Source organism: Papaver somniferum, chromosome 8 (assembly GCF_003573695.1).
Source record: "Papaver somniferum cultivar HN1 chromosome 8, ASM357369v1, whole genome shotgun sequence".
NCBI lineage: Eukaryota > Viridiplantae > Streptophyta > Magnoliopsida > Ranunculales > Papaveraceae > Papaver > Papaver somniferum.
Window position 1 is genome coordinate 149,779 of NC_039365.1, and position 5,060 is coordinate 154,838.

The following is a 5,060-nucleotide window of genomic DNA, read 5'->3' on the forward strand; positions in this document are numbered from 1 at the left end:
AGAAAAAGAAGAAAGTAAGGAAAAATAGAAGAGGAAACTAAAAAGAAATCAATAGATTGGCTTACTAGAGGTGGTGACGATCGATGCAGAGGTGATGGAGGTGGTTCTCTGATGAGTGGTGGTGGAGGCGACTGGTGAGGTAAGAAAAATGGAAAGAAAAAAATGAAATCAGGTGAACCAGCTGAGAGTTTAAGTAGTTAGGGTTTTAGATATAGACGGCTAGGATTGATTAGGGTGATACAAATCAAGGTTCTATATTCATCGGTTCTATCGGTTCAGTTCGGTTAGGCTTGACCATACAAACCGTAGACTGAACTGAAAGATCAACAATTCTTGTGTTATGAACTGAAACTGACCGTTGAATGAATGGTTCAGTTCGGTTAAGGTTCGGTTCACCCCGGTTCGGCTCGGTTTGCTCGGTTCGGCTCGGTTCCGTGCATCCCTACATCCAACAGCTGTGAGTCCCACTCTTATCTTAACCAAACCTAGTTAAACCTTATCGTTTTGCTGCCTCTTCTTCCATTTCTATGCAAGTCCCCTCTTCTCTTCTCTCTCAACATTTTTCTGCCTCCGAAGAAAAATTTCTTACCTCTCCAGATCCATCGGATTTCTTACAAAAACTAACAGATCTTCATGAACACTACACCATGAACCAGGAGGAAAAACCATTTCCTTCTTCACTCCAGATCTATTTATATCATTATGTTCGATATAAAACCATTTTCTTCAATCTTAACTCAAAACCATTCTTCTTAACCATTTCCTTTTTCATCTTTGTTGTTTGTGTGGTATTAATAGTTCTTCTTATTGGAACTAAAGTTACGCTTTAAATGTAATTTCCCCTTTTTCTCTCTTTGTTCTTGTTGATTTTGTTTGCTATTAGGGTTTGAAATCTCTTTTGGGTTTTATTGTAGGAGTTTTTAGAAGATGAACAATCAACCTCAGTTGGATTTCTTGAACTTCTCCAGGTATAAATTCTCCTCAACATTTATTTGTTTTGAATTTTAATAACTCGGTTTTGTGAGCCTGATTTCTTATGTAGATTAACAACATTTAGTTGTTAATCTCAATTTATATTTCAGTTTTCTTCATATCTGGCTTTGTCAATTTTCTAGGATTTATTTCTTTGTTTTGGTATTATTTAAACATGAGATGAAGATTGGGTTTCTCTTATTCTAGGTTTACTTGTATGTTTTATGTGGAAGATTGTGGACAAATTTGTTTTATGAAGTAAAAATCTGTTTAGCTTATTGATTTGTTTAGGGATATGAAAGTAATGAATCGTAGTGATCAATTATAAAATCTGAATTCTGGAGTTGATGAAGAGGTAATTAGATTAAATTTGGATGATTTTGTTTCCTTACTGACTAACTAAATAGCTAGTTAAGTGTTTTCTTATGCTTAATTGGATACCTATAAAAAGCCAACTTGCTTCATTTTCTGGCTTTATTTATTTGCTTGCCTTTGCTAAATTTGATTAAGTTTGTAGCTTCATCTGACTTGCTTTTCTGAAAATGTATCAATTCCTAATCTCAGTACATGTCTCTTATCTCCCAATCTCCTTGCTTCAATCTATCAATTCCTTTTAATCATTTTGAGTTTATTTTTAGGCATATCAAGTACTCCTTTTGATGATTCTGTTTTAAAATGTATATATCTTATTTAAGTATGTTGTTGATTTTTCTTTTAAAGGGGTTTTCTTCTTTTTTCGTTTACTGTTTTGTGTTTTTTCCCTCAGGAAGTTTACTTTTTTTATTCCCTATTGATAAGAGAAAGTGATGGTTACAAATATATGTAGTTCTAAATTTTAATTTGAAATTAAGATTACTTTTGGTAATTATGGTTTGGGTGGTTGACTGATTCCTTTCAATGAATCAGTCCAAGCTTCAAATTGGCCTTTCATGTTGTTGGTGGTGTCGTTTAGCTGTATTTGCAGTTGGTATGTATCCAGGATAATTGCTTGTACTTATTTTCTGCCTTCCATGTTTGCGAGGAGGAGTTTCCAGTATAAGGTCTTGAGGTTTTGTAAAGATCTTATATGTCATAGTGATTTATTTTCAAATTGATGATTTTACGGTTTTTCTCAAACTGTCTGTACACAAGTCTGTACACAAGTACTGCTTGTTGGGAACATATCATCTAGGGGTTGGATGTAGTCACTGTTTTGATGTTCAATAATTCTCTAGGGTTCTTAATTTTTTCTTACTGGAAACTTGGTGATCTTGTTTATGTCTCCCAAGGAAATGGGATTATGCAGTCAGTATAGCTTGATTGAATTATTTTATTTATCTGGTGCTAATATATGGGTTTGGTCTGCTACAGATTCACCACCTCGGTGGCGGTACTGAATGCTACAAATTCACCACATGCAGTACCAATTGCTACATACCTCCGCGATCGTTGACAAGATCAGTCAAGAGCAGAGAAGCATGATGAATTTGATTTTAGGGGTTCTCAAGCACAACAACTTCGGGGTAAGCTCGATTTGTGCTCGTATGTATGTATAAGGACTGTTAATATATGAGTAGTATGGACTGTAAAACACTTAATATTATGCAGATAACTTAAGACAGTTCTGCACTATTACGTAAGATGTATCTGCACTATTGGATAGATACAGATCTCTTGCTTTTTTTTTCGTTCTTTCTATCTTTGTTTCTTTCTTGTGTTCTTTTAATTTTGTCATTGACTATCTTCTCTCTAGGATATCACAGAGACAATAGCGAGCCTTTTGGAGTAGATACTATACTTTGGCTAACTGGTAGTGTCTGTACGATCTATGAGTGTTTCTATGATTGGTTATTAAACTATTATGTTGTTTACTGTAGCTAGTGCTAAATAAGACCTCTTTCCTGGTGCCAACCAATTAATTGAACATTTGAAGGGACATAGTGTACCTATGTCATAAGCTTCGTCTCTAGGGAAAGCATAGAAAATAAATTCACCTATCCCGAAGGTCAGGTTCCGCTAGATATTTATCCTATCTTAAACAACCAGATACTAGATTAGAGATTAACTCAATACATTCAGATTAATTTTACATATTTGATCTTTCATCTCGTTACGTGTGTGTTTAGGCTGGAAATAATCCTGAATTGTGAGATGCTTTTTCATATCTTACTATTATTCTTAACTGCTGATAAATTCCATTTATGCGTCCAATCTGCATTTGCTGCTTGATTTTCTTCTTAAGATTCTTTTAGGTGGTGAAGTTGTTGGATGTCGATCCTTCCAACGACCTTGTTATTGAGGGCACATTGTAAATGGTTTTTAATTTTTTTGCACATGCTTAAATTTCTAATGAAAAAATCATGTTGAAACCATTTGCCAGGCGTGTCTTTGGTATGAAATTCTTCTTGGTGTTCACTGAGTTTATAAGATGGTCATTAATATAGGTTGGAACCCATAATGTAACACTAAAAAGACTAGTGTAAGTGTCAATTATGATTAACCAATGGTTCTGTTTTGTGCTTGTTGGATCCTGACACTAACATAATATGCTATTACTGCAGGAACCTTGGCTACTTCATGATTTCAATGAGGATTTCTAAGGGGAAGAACCGCGTCTTGTGATTGTTAGTTATATGCGACCAGAGGTATTGACGTACTACAATAATATATCAGAACTTTCTTAAGTTATTTGTATTTACTAATCCATTACTTTTGCATTTAAAAGTAGGATTAACCCATCCCGTACTACTCATTCCTTGAAGTCAATGCTATTCTGGTTTTGTTGTTCTTACAAACATGTTGTGTGATTATTTTTGTTCTAATTTCTTGCAGATGAATTTAAGTAAAGTAATATTCCCAACAATGAAGCAAATGCAGTTTCACCACCTGATCCTGCAGCTGTGAATGCAGTCATGTAGATAGCCTGAAACTGTTGCTTACTTCCGATGAAGCTGACAGAATTATTGGTGATCATGCTGAATAGTTTGCTACTTGCATAGTGTAGATTGTTGGGATGCAGTGCCCTATTTCTTTCTTTGTTGGAGGCTGGTTCCGCAAGAGTTAAAAGCCGATATCTGGAAGGGTTTGAGGTAACTCCCTGCTCACTGATTTGTGAAATCTAAGGATATCCATCTACTTTAGCTATGCATCTAGGTTTTATCTGCTTGTTGTTATCATGTTTTGCAACCTTCGCTGGTTCATTTTATTTTCTTCTTGTGAAGATTCCTAATGTAAAGAGATGAAGCTGGAATAAGCTAATGAATGTGAATGGTAAAAGTCTGTCATGAATATGAATGGGAAAATTCTGTAATGAATATTCTGCAGATTGGGAAATAAGAAACTGCAGGCCTGTAAACTGAAAGTCCAGGCCCGTGATAATGGACCTGGACTATCCATTTTTTTAATTGTAATTTAAAGAATTGTCACTCGAATAATAGTAACAAAAAGGGTCACTTAAAAGACACGTGTCATCATCACAATGTTGAGGTAAGAAGACGACACTTGTCACACAAAGATATGTTACAAGCAATAGGTAACACTTATAGGTGTTACCGTAACCGTCACAAAAAGAGACACGTGTCCGCATCCAAATTGTTGCAAAATTCACTCACAACTATAACTGTTGGAATTATTGTGACAAAATGGACACGTGTCGCCACCGTTAAATTAGGTTAATCGTTGTTGTTTTATTATACAACGGTTAAAAAGTGTGACTAAATAATAGTTGTCACAAAAAAAACCGTTGCAAGGGATAACAACAATTATTATCACAACGCTTCTGCAACGGCGTATATGTGTTAAAAATGGAAACAGTAACAGATATACTCTGTGACAAAAACCTGGATTTGGTGTAGTGATGGCTGGATTAGTCGGTAGGATTGAAATACAAGCAAAGGGAATGTAAAGAAAGAGATAGAGCGTGACAGATAACAACTTCATTTTATTTTATTTTTCCAACGGTAGCCTTTCAAAATTCCAGTTTATGAGGTAACAAATTCAGTTACTCTGATAGTTGGATGTTTGTTATTCTGATAGTTGGATGTTTGGTACAAATTCTTCATACTTTTGAATTATTAAAAGGGGTAGTAGTTTTATGATGCTGATATGGA

At 34.9% G+C, this 5,060-nt stretch overlaps 1 long non-coding RNA gene across 3 annotated transcripts; it reads left to right on the plus strand.

The window, feature by feature from the left end:
* The first annotated feature begins 523 nt into the window (after window positions 1-523).
* On the plus strand, window positions 524-4,353 carry LOC113304837. 3 transcript variants are annotated; one of them, XR_003338441.1, is made up of 5 exons: window positions 524-968; window positions 2,323-2,474; window positions 3,513-3,596; window positions 3,784-4,040; window positions 4,173-4,353. It is a non-coding gene; the product is annotated as an uncharacterized LOC113304837 (long non-coding RNA). The 3 variants fall into 3 exon arrangements; XR_003338440.1 differs by having other exon boundaries at window positions 524-832; window positions 915-968; window positions 3,784-4,353; XR_003338439.1 differs by having other exon boundaries at window positions 3,784-4,353.
* Window positions 4,354-5,060: the final 707 nt, after the last annotated feature.